The following is a 12,270-nucleotide window of genomic DNA, read 5'->3' as shown; positions in this document are numbered from 1 at the left end:
TGGTTCCCCTGGGCTTTGGGTGGGGGCAGGGCTGTCACTCGGGGCTGGGGTTTAGATCAGCTGTTCCCTATCACCAGAGGCTTTAAGCTGAGCTGCCTGAACAATGGATCCAGGTTGCTTCCAGGCCTCCCTACCTGCCTCAGTCTGCTGTCCCAGCCTCTGCCGTTGCCTGGGGCTGTTGCTGGAGAAACCCCATTCTCTCTCATTCAGCTGGGAAAGCCCTCCCCCACTGAACTTTGGAGCTTTCTTTGTTGCTTGTGGGTTGGGGCCTTTCCTGCCAGGAACTCTGCCCAGAGGTCTGTTCAGGTCCACAGCTAAAAATCTTGATGCATATTAATAACTGACATAATAATGCATTAAATACATTAGCTCAAAAACAATAGGTCCTTGACCTCAACAAGTTCATAGTCTACAAAATAATATCTCCCCACCCCCTTTACAGAGATATCCAAAGATATCACATCTAAGAATTTATTTCATTTGTCTAAGATAGGAGTTCTTAAGCCAGATAGATTTTGGAAGGTCAATGAACTTGGAGGGGGAAAAAATACTGTATATCTTTATTTTCACCAATCTTTAACTGAAATTTATCATTTCTTTCATTTTTTAAAAAAAAAATGTTTTTCTTAAAAGAGGTCCTTTGGTTTCACTAGATTCATGAAGCAGTTTATTGTCCTGCTTAAGAGGCATCTTATATTTCATCTTGGCTCTGCACTGTCCAAATAAATCCCTCCAAGTCCATGTCATCTTGCAATCCAGGCCTCTTCAGTAGCTCCTCTTTTCAGTGATCATCCTATCCAGTCCTAGAACTCCTGCTGCTGCTATTCAGCTCCAATGAAGAAACTCAGAAGTTCTAGCTTCCTAAAATCATGAGGCTGCATCCTAAAGGTGATAGGGAACCTTACTGAATAGGAGGAATTAATTACATGGTCAATTTGGCACTTGAGGAAAATTCTTCTGGCAGCTATGTGGAAGATGGCTTGAAACAGACAGACTTGAGGCAGAGGTGATCAATTAGGAGGCAGCTGCAATAATATAGGTGAGGAGGTCCTAAGCCATGGTGGTGACTGTATAAGTAGAGAAGATTCAGACATGAGAGATATTGGAGAGGTAGAAATAATAAGATTTGATAACTTCTTAGAATGTAAAGTAAGGAAGAGTAAGGAGTCAGGAATAACCTCTAGATTATGAACCTGAAGCAGTGGAAAAAATGGTGGTGCCTTCAACAGAAACAGGGAAATTTTTAAAAGGGGTGGAGGGGAGTTAAATAATGACTTCTCTTTTGGACATGTTCAGTTTGAGATGTCTCTGGGAGGTCCAATAGGCAGTTAGTAATGTGGGCTTAAGCTCAGAGGAGATATGAGAACTGTATATGTACATACATACCTACATACATATTTATATACATATATTATGTAAATATATTTGGCTATCTTCTGCAAAGAGATAATTAAGCCATTAACAATAAATACTTGTTGACTCGGTGTTCCAGCTGAGTTCTAGTACCAACACTAGCTCTATAACCTTGGATGAGTCATTTCACTAGAACTAATAGTTTCCTCTTCTGTAAAATACTGGACTTAGGCTTAATAAAAGGATTTGTTCTGTAAAACTTAGACTCAGTCAAAAGACTGCACCCAAGGACCTAGAAGTCCATATGTATTCCCTAACCCTGGGTTTGAAGACGATCTCTAATGTTCTTTCCAGTTCTGAACTTCTATGATGCTTCAAAGGTAATAACAACAAAAAAAATTCAAGATAAAAAAAAAGCTCTATTTTTGTTTATAAATCCTCTTTTACAGTCTTCCCCTCTCAAATTCTGTATTACCCTCTCACGGTTCCTCTCTCTCATGTATCTTTGAAACTATTTGTTACAGTTTAAGCTACAAACACCAGGTAAAAGAGACCTCTCTAAATATATTTTCTATTCAAGTCTTCTGAATTGTGTTGAGCTTTATCCACCTTAAAAAATGAAAGAGGATACAGAAATCCCACCTTATTTTAGTCACTGATGTGTTGCTCTATAGGGATTGGTCAGTTCTACTGTCCATCTAAAATTAGAACTGCTGCATTGAGAAGAGGTGCCAGGATGAGGAAAGATTACAGACTCTAATCTCTACTACTGGAATAAACAAACAGAATATGGCTTAACTGAAGGCATTCAAAGGTAAGTTCTTTTCTAAAAACATATTCAGTGTAAAGGGCTGCATGTAATTTATTATGATTACCTCTCCTAGAAGTCAGGGAATCAGGAATGTTTAAAAAAAAAAACAACCCTCTTGGTAACAGACACAACTTTCACACCATTTATGGCTTTTCTGGGTTAACTAATGTTGATCTACGACTAGAATACCTATAGGGAGAGTCCTAAAGGAACTGTAAAGAATTTTTTTTCTTTCTCAATGTTCATTAGAAAAGGCTGATGCAGGCATTGTAGTATGTACAAAGGAATGTGTGTACAATACAATCCAGATTTTGTTTAGAGGAGAAAAAAGTCTAGAAACATTTTCTAAGGTTTTCTTTTCATGCTTATGTTTCTATCATGCTCAGGAAATCAAGCAGAAGGTAGCCAGAGGTGTCTATCTCAGCTAGCCAAGTTCCTACTTCAGCTGCCCTGAACTTTCAGTTTGCTGCTGGCGTGGAGGGAAGGATAGTCACCCTATTCCATCCTCCTCTCTCAGGAATCCTAAGGAAAAAGAAAGAGAAAGAAGGGCATAATAAATGATGGTGTACTTAACTTTTGGTTCTGAAGGCTTTCAACTATCTAACAGAAAAAGAGAGCCAAGACTATTAGGATTCAATAAATATCTTAGCAGGAGACGCAACATAAAAAGAAAAATTATAGTTTCTAGTGACAGTAATCGAGACATTTTCCATCCCTCCCCCCATGTTGGAAAGGTGAAGATGAAATTTTCTGAAACCAGGGTGGCTACAGATAGGACAGCTGCAGTGAAGGAACGGAAACATGCAGTACTTGTTTCCATCCTGGCAGTGTGGCAGAGGAGGGCCCTTCATCAAATGTTGGAGTCAACTTTCTGCCCACAACCTGAGCACACCATCACATCACCATGGCTCTTTTTGAGTTTTTCAGACTTCACAATCAATCAGTCAACAAGTATCTATTGAGCATCTGCTATGTACTGAATAGTGTTCTACAATTACAAGACATGATATCTTTCCTCATGAAGCGCATGATGTAATTGAGCAGGCAAAGAAGTAGATACATGAAAAAAGTAGAGTTCTGAGGCAAGGGAGAGGAATGATCAATGAGAATTATAATAGCCTGAGAAGGCTTCATGGAAAATGTGCAACAGGAGCAAAACTTTGAAGGATGGGCAAAATTTGGATAGGAAGGAAGGAGAGGGAATGAATAGAGCAAGAGAAGCAAAAGTATGGAACAAGGAAGGAATGAGCACATCAGAATCCTAAGGCATTGAGGAAATTAGCCTCATTAGGACAGGGGGAATTGTTCTCTCTCCTCTACCCTTCTACTTCACCTGCTTCCTCAAGAGTGATCAAGACTTCCTAATAACTATGGCAAGGCAACTAATGCATTACCCCAGGCCACGGAAATCACAGGACACTGACATCCCTTGCAGTCTTTCAGCACCTAGTTAGGAAGAATAATAAATTAAAATATGAAGCTCCCAAGTGACAGCTAGAGTGAGCTCTTTCTTTGCCACTTATGGTACAGCCTCTTCTTAGAGGCCTCCCCCAAGAATGAGCTTCATGCCAGTCTCATACCAGTGCCCCAGGGTCTCTGTGACTTTGGGAGTAGTTGCTCCTTTTGTCCTTTTCCTCTGACTGATGCCACTTCCTTAAAAGCATACATTTTGAGCTAGGTGCAGCTAGGTGGTGCAGTGGATAGAGCACCAGTGCATAAGTCAGGAGGATCTGAGTTCAAATCTCACCTCAGACACTTGACACTCACTAGCTGTGTGACCTTGGGCAAGTCACTTAACCCCAATTGCCTCATCCTGGGTCATCTCCAGTCATCCTGATGAATGTCTGGTCACTGGATTCAGATGGCTCTGGAGGAGAAGTGAGGCTGGTGACCTGCACATCCCTCCCTCACTCAAAACAAAGTCAAGTGCAAGTCATGTCATTATTTCTGTGACGGCATGGTCTTCTTCAGCAACAAAGGACAAACACACATTTATAGCACAGTAGACTTTATTAGTTTGGGTGTTTGCCTCACGAGGTTGTTTGGGTTTTATTGCAGCTTTTTACTTTTGGTCAAGTTTCACATCCAAGAGTTGCCAAATGTTCGTCCAGAACCTTTCAAAAGATGGATAAAAATAAAGAACGTGGAGTCCACATTGCCACAACCTCAACAAATGCTGTGGATGACCTCAGGAAAAATTGGCAGGGTTGGATCAAAAACCATACCGATTATCAGAAATGTAATCCATTCAGCAATGATGCCAGGGCCATAGCTGTCAAGAAAGGAGACCCTACTTATGGGAGACCTCCTGAAGGTTCTAAAACTGAGCAAAGAGGAAAAGATGCCCATGTCCATGTAGAGAAAGAGCTAGAAGAACTCTACTGGATCATGAGAAATAATGGAGAAAAAGGAGAAGATGGAAGCAGCAGAATGACATTCAAACAGCTCTTTGAGAGGTATGCCACCATTTCCAATAAGGTTGTGGGACTTCTTCTAAGGGCCAGAAAGCGTGGAATGGTTCATTTTGAAGGAGAAATGCTTTGGCAAGGACGTGATGATGAAGTGATTATAACATTACTCAAATAAAATGACTTTGTGTATAATGACCCCTTGTTGGAGGTAGCTCAGTGGCTTAATGGATAAAGTGCTGGGCCTGGAGTCAGAAAGGCCTGAGTTCAAATCCAGCCTCAGATACATACTAGCTATACGACCCTGGGGCAAGTCACTTAATCTTGGTTTGCCTTAAACCACTGGCAAAGGAAATGGCAAACTACTCCAATATCTTTGCCAAGAAAACCCATGGACAGTATCGGTGTGCTATGGTCCACAGAGTCATGAAGAGTGGACATGACTAAATGATTGAACAACAAGTTCCCTTGTCATAGTCAGGTATCTAGAACCTGCTTTGGCATTCATATCTACTCAAATTAACACTTCAAGCTCCTATTCCCTTTGAACTTCTCTCCCAATCAGCTACTACAAATCACATGCTATCACATGGTAAAAAAGTGACAGTTTACTTTAAAATACAGGATAAAGTCAGGAAAATGCATTTTAAAAAATTTTTTTACAACCTATGGTCTAAACTTAAGCATCTCCCTTAGAATAGAAGATTTTGAGTCCAGCCAGGGCCAAGACCCCACCCCTTGTTGCTGAACTCAGCCTGGTACTCCCTCCAGGAAAACAGGACTCAGTAAGTTAATACTTTGCCCCTTGGGTGACTATAGAAGATACTGCCTCTTGATGTTGGCTAGCTACTATAGATAACCGTAAGAACACCAAATCTAAGAATCTGCAGCCACCACAGCCAGCACTAAAAGTATGTCTGCCCTCAGTGAGCAACAAGGGACCACCACATCTGACTAAAGTCCAGCATCACAGGACAGGGAGGAGAAACCTCAGTGTCTACAAACTGTAACAGGATGAGGTAGAAAAGCCTCTTCCCACAGCCATATCCTTCACTAATTTCCTTCAACTCCTTTCTCAACTCCCACCTTGGAGGTACTCCTATGCTGCATGCCCATAGGGGTTACTCTGGTTTCAGAGCCTTTGGCAACAAGGCAAAAACCCAGATAGCCTCTTTAGATGTGAATCAGCAAATGTTTCTACATTATATTCTCTTTTGAGAAGCTGGAAGGGCCAGTCATACACATTTTAAAGAAATACAGACTCTAAACTGTCAAGTGAAGCATACAAAAAAAAGTGAGGGTTCTTAGGTCTGTTATTTTTTTGTTTGTTTCTTTATTTTTTTTGTAAATATTTACCTCAATAGTTTGTTCTCTAATAAATTTAGAAAATGTAATGTTCAGGCTTGCAAAATTTGGGGCTTTGATGATAAGGTATTACACTCAGAAGTCATCCATTTCTCTTAAATCTGTTAAACATTTTTGGACATATTTTGGAAGTCACCATGGAATTTCCAAGATCTAATTCTTAATGAAAATACGAATAGTACTAAATTCTATTTAGTTAATATTGGTAAGAGGGAGTTTTGTATAATGCAGTAGTGTCAAACTCAAATAGAAATAGATCCTTGAAGGCTGCATATTGACTTAGAAACAAACCGTAAGTTAAAATTATGTATGTTTTATTGTATTTTCATTTATTTTGTTAAACATTTTCAAATTACATTTTAATTTGGTTCTGAGGTTTTGCAGGCATCAGGGGCCAGTGGCCCTTGAGTTTGACACCTCTGTCAATCTCAGAGCCAGGAAGACCTGATTCAGTTCCCACATATAAAAATTGTGTCCATTTGACCCTGGACAAATCACTTAGGCTCTGAATGTCCCCAGCAACTCAAGTCACAGAGCAGGTAGAATCTGCACTGGTGGAAAGAGTTTCATCACTGGAAGCTCCCTCCCTATAACAATGAAAGCACAGTATCAATAAAATCTCAATGATGGACTGAGATGAGCCAGTTCCTGGAAGATGGATAAGGGATGACAAATGGAAAACATGAGTACTCCCTTGGTATCCACTTTATGTCAGGAGAAAGTGCAGAAAGCTATCAGCATTAACCCCTTGTGCTAAACTTATCATAGCCTCTTAGTGCTAGAGATGGATGAGATCTCAGAGACCATTTAGTCCAATTCCCTTATTTGACAGATGAGAAAACTGGGATTCAGGAAAGGTAAACGATTTGTCTAAGTCACACAGTTTGATCAGAGGTAGAATTTAAACCTAGGTCCTTTGACTTCTGAGTAGCACAGAATGGACAGGCATGGATGGTTTGCCATTTGTATCACTAGAGTGAATATCCACATCAAAGAAATCAAAGATCCAGGTGAGCTTCTGAGTATTAATCTTAGTGTCACAGAAGACATTAAGGTGAAGCCACCTTTCCTACCTACCTCCCTCACCTACCTCACAGGGTTATTGTGAAGATCCAATAACCTAATGTGAAATCTGTATAACACTATACAAATATAAGTTATTTATATAAATCATCCTCTTCACCTCTTGCTTGGGGGGGAGTGCCTTTGCAAATTCTCATAAGCCTCTGCATCACTAAGACACTAAGCTAGTACCACAAAATGTAGAGTAATGGCTATTATGAAGTGCTCTATCAAAAATCTGGATAAATTTTAAATGTCTTTTCCTCATAGAATGAAAAAAAAATCTGATTTCGTGGTTATAAAGAAGAGAATGCTGGGGAAAAAATCCTTTTCCTTGACTAGGGTGTTCTTTTATTCTGCTCTCACATATGGAAATTTCTCAAGCTCATTCTCTTCCTAACTTTTACTGTATGCTATTAGGTCACTTTCAAAAATATTCCACTAATATCTAGTTCCACCAGCAATAAATAAATGTACCCATTTCCCCACAATCTTATTAGCATTGAATTTCCTTACTTTTTATCACTTCTTCAATTTGATGGGTACAGTAGTGTTATCTCAAAGTTGTTTTAATTTGTATCAGTTTGATAAGTGGAGCATTTTTGAATGATTATTAACAATTTGTGCTTTTTCTTTTTAAATTGTTCTTATCCTTTGACCATTTAGTTCATAGCTGACTAGGAAGAATCTTTATATATGTATTTTTAACCATTCCTTCCATCATATTTTTATCTATCATACCCGGAAAGAACATTGTGAATGATTGTCATTGGTGACTTCCCAAACAAAAATTTCCTTCTGTAGCCACCATTTCCCTATGTGTGCTGTTATCCCACATCTGAATGCAAACTCTTTGAGGACAAACATTATCTCTTGGATTTGTATCCTTAGCACTTAGCACAGTGCCTTAGCAGTTAGTAGGCAATTAATGCCTTTTCATTCATTCATTCCAATATTCTGTTCCATTCTCTTTTTTAATTTTGATCTTGTTTTTGTTATACATTTTTGTCTTCATGTAAGCAAACATATGTCTCTTATCCCTAATACCTTCCTTTTAAAAATCTCCATTTTAATAGATTAAATGTCTCCTTTTGACAACTAAGGTAAGCAGATTATTCTGTTTACTTCCATTTTCTTACTCCAGCTTTGTATCCACAGCATGCAACCTGTGTTCTTGTGTAATAAATGCTTACTGAATTGAACTAACCTTAACAAAAATGCAAAGAGCACAGTAAAAAAAAAAAAAGTTATAAATCAGTAATACATTCCTAGCTGGCTCTATTTCTAATTGTAAAAGCTTAAACTAGGAGAAGAGAGAAGGGAAATCGAAAAGGAAATAATAAGAGGCAGGAAATAAAAGAGAGGAAAAGAAGTATTATACCATATTTATCTATAAACTTCCTTCACCTTCCTTTTCTTCCTACCTCTTTTTCTGTCTTTTCTGGAAGCCCACACCCACTTAGCAAACATTTTCTAATTGCATGGACTTACTCCACAAACCAGAGGAAGGAGGAGTGCCCTGAGAACAAGTAAAGAGCCAGACATGATTAGAAAGATGACAGTGATGTTTCCCCAAGTGACAGCACAATTTTGTTATAAGAATTTACATTTATGTAACATTTTGTGGTTTATTAATCCCACTCCTCACTTGGTGAGAAAGCTTTGGATTTCCTTTTTTATCTGAACCTGTAATTTTATCCATAGAAGCAGCTTGACTTACCAAGTTGCCTTTCAAGGTAGTATTATTGTGCCCACTTTATAAATGAGGAAACAGGCTCCAAGAGGTTAACAACTTCAGTCACAGAGTGTGTTAAGGAAGTCTATGGATGAAGATACTGTCAAATGACGTTATATGTCTTCTTTCTCTTGCGTCTCCCCTAGCACCTAACACCATACCAAATGCATAACAGGCAAAGCAGTTAATAGTGTTAACTACAACTGTGTTATGAGTACTTGCCTGTGCATTTCAAAAATAACTGCCAGAAATTACATAAATAAATCAGGGCCTTTCGGTTAAAAAAAAAAATGCAATCTGTCACAGGGCAGAAAGATATAGATCACTGAGTTCACTTTTTAAAAAGTATACTAGAGATAGGAATTTTCAATCATCAACCTTCAATCCTCTGCTCACCCCTCTAGATTTTTCACCTTCCTAGCTTTTCTTTACTCAACATTTATAGAAAAGGACATGAAACCTCTCATGCAATAGCCAACAGGCTCTTTCTACATATTGAAAGACCCCTGGGGATGAAATTTGTGGTGATTAATATGTAGTAGGACCTTGTCTTTCACCAGCCATGCATTAGAAAACTCTCCCTGGATAGGGAAATATCAAAAATATTCAACTTTATTATAGTAAAAAATTAAAAAGTGGAAAGAGATGGAAGACATGTACATGTCTATGCTTCCACTGCTTATGCTTTTTGTCTTTTATCACATAAGGTCAAGGACTGGGATTAGATAAAATCACACTGGACAAAATGAGAGAGGTTTGATGGAATTAAACAGGACTGAACTGGACTAACTGAACTGATGTGGGAGAAGCTAAATTTTGCAGACTTCTAAAATAACACTGATATTTTAGCTCAAGTACTGACTTACTTAATAGCACTTAGGAAGGTGATAGGAGTTGTGATTAAGATCAAGAGGAAGAGAAAGGGAAAGCATTTTGAAGTCAGAGAATAAGTTTGGTTAGGGTGGTAGACTTGAATACCTAAGGTACAACATGAAATCACTGGAAGGCAGAGGAAAGGACACAAGAAGTAGAAGAAATTAGAAGGGGAAATGGTAGGGATCCTAGATGTAGAGGTAGAAGGCACCTAGAAGAGAGAAAGGGAGAAAGGGAGGGAGGGAAAGAAGGAGGGAGGGAGGAAGGAAATAAGCATGTATTAAAGCACCTGCATTTGAAGCATTATGTTTGATTCTGGGATTCACATTTTAGGAAAGAGGCTAATAAATTGGAAAGGGATCAGGAGGCTGAAGGGATTCAAGATCATGCCATATACAGGTCAGCAGAAGTAACCAAAGATGTTTAGCCCAGAGAAGAGAAGACTTAGGGAGGACATGATAGCTGTCTTTAACTATTTGGAGAGCTGTCACATAGAAAAGGGATTGGACTTTTTTCAGTCTGGCTCTGGAAGACAGAATTAGAAGCAATGAGTAGAAGTCATAACTTGATGAAGGAAAAACTTCCTAACAATTAGAGCTATCCAAAAGTAGAATGAACAGTCAACATAGTAATGAGTTATTTCTCAAGAGGTTTTCACATGCTGGTCAGAAGAAGTGATACAAAGACACTCTCAAAGTATCTCTCAGGAACTTTGGATTTGACCGTGCAGCATGGGAGACATTGGCAAATGACCGCTCAGCATGGCATGCCCACATCAGAAAGGGTGCTGTGCTCCATGAGCAAAGCAGAATTGAGACAGCACAAAGTAAACACAGGATGAGCAAATTTGGAGTATCCACCCCAAATATTCACTCGGACTATCTGTGCCCAACCTGTGGTAGAGCATTCCGAGCTCGTGTTGGTCTGATCAGACACAGTAGGAGACACAATGAAATTTCACTTTATCATGGTGATGTCATTTTGATCCTCTTCAAGAACAAAGGACAACAACCAACCAACCAAATGACCATTTAGGGGTATGTTGATGGGGCAATTCTTGTTTAGATATGGGTTGAAGTATTTGGTCTTTGAGGTCCCCTCCCATTCTGAAATTCGTTGATATTACAAAGCTTTTTACTTCTTAAATGATTACTGAATGAAATTGGATTCTTAAAACTAGACTTGGGAGTGAGAAAAAGTGCAGCAGGACTCCTATAACATGCCTCATCTGCAGAATGTTACTTATATAAATAATAGGGGTATAGAAATCAGCTTTTTCAATTATTCAAATATATCCTCCCCCCAAATTCTATTTAAATAGAAATATACATGGAAAGTGTTTCATACTACAACTATATTAGGTAAATCCCCAGCAGGGGGACAAAGGAAATGAGTCTCTAATCCAAAACTATTTAAATGAAAACACATAGTTCTTTTCCTTGTTGAGGAAATATTCTTTCTTTTAATAAAGCAGAGATGGATCAATCAACAAAACTGAACAAGGATTCTTTCTGTGGGGGAAAAATATTTGTTCATATTAGTTACTTAAAACAAAGCTTTTATGTGCTTTTCTTTCTCTAGCAATAAGGAACCATTATTGAGTCCGCAGGGACTGTAGTACTGTGTCATTCAGTCCTGGTGAAGCAGGACTCTCTTAGGAAAGAGACGTGAGGCATCCTGTTCTTCCAGTCTTTTTTTGGCTTATTAAACCCCTACCCTGGAGGGATGAGGAAATTTTAACCTATATCATGAGTTATGGCTCACATCTAGGATTTCCTCAAACAAAGAAGAGTAAGAAAGTATTCAATGTACAAAATGAATATGTATGAAATATAGGTAATTTGTTCCTACACACAACTAAACATGAGGTCTCACACGGTGCATCAATACAATGACTTAAAACAGGATTTTAACTTAATTTGTAACTACAATTATAATCTTCTGAGAGGCTAATACTTAAATCTCACGAAAACATTAAAAAAATAAGTTTACCAGACTGCTAATTAAGAATTTTACATTTTACCTTAGCTCTCCACTGGCCAAACACAGTTTCTGATAAAAACAGTCTCAGGCTTATGCTAATCATTTTCTTGTCAGTATCCACCTCTAAAAACATTGGAGTACTTGTCAAGGACTCTTCTGTTAATGCCATTTAGCTCCAACTAGATGGGACTCAGAGTCTCTACACCTTTCAAACTCACAAGGTTGAGTCCAACTCCAGATATATACAGCAGCAGTGGAGGAGAGGAAGATTGCAGCCCATCCACTCACCCCTTTCATGGGAAATCTAGGGAAAGAATGCACTACTGGCCACATGGGAGAGTTGAAGCAAGAGGCCACGGCAGAAACTGCTTCTTCTAATAACTGATGCAGCATCCTACACCCCAGCCAATTTCACAGGACAGGGGACCACTTATGGCTCACTATATCATACCAAAGTGTCAAGCCCTCCCAGAATTGGAACACTACATGGCTAGAAGCAGGTCCTAAAGCTCTCATGTGGTAAACCAGTACCACGAAGCTTAACACCAAATATGCTTATGAGGACAGTTAGATGACAGTGACTAGAGTGCCAGGCCTATTCTGACTTTAGGTACTTACTAGCTGTGTGACCCTAGGCAAGTCACTTAATTCTGTTTACCTCACTTTCCTCATCTGTAAAA

The 12,270-nt window shown here is 38.9% G+C and overlaps 1 long non-coding RNA gene across 1 annotated transcript in view; it reads left to right on the top strand.

The window, feature by feature from the left end:
* The first annotated feature begins 2,059 nt into the window (after positions 1–2,059).
* The window catches only part of LOC140526757 (uncharacterized), a 24,552-nt gene continuing 14,341 nt past the window's right edge, over positions 2,060–12,270 (top strand). Inside the window, exons 1-2 of the long non-coding RNA XR_011974515.1 lie at positions 2,060–2,167; positions 4,223–4,620. This is a non-coding gene — a long non-coding RNA (uncharacterized lncRNA). The remainder of the gene's footprint in view (positions 2,168–4,222; positions 4,621–12,270) is intronic.

The sequence above is a fragment of the Notamacropus eugenii genome, chromosome 2 (genome assembly GCF_028372415.1).
Source record: "Notamacropus eugenii isolate mMacEug1 chromosome 2, mMacEug1.pri_v2, whole genome shotgun sequence".
In the NCBI taxonomy this organism is placed as follows: domain Eukaryota; kingdom Metazoa; phylum Chordata; class Mammalia; order Diprotodontia; family Macropodidae; genus Notamacropus; species Notamacropus eugenii.
This window is presented reverse-complemented; position numbering and strand designations above follow the sequence as displayed.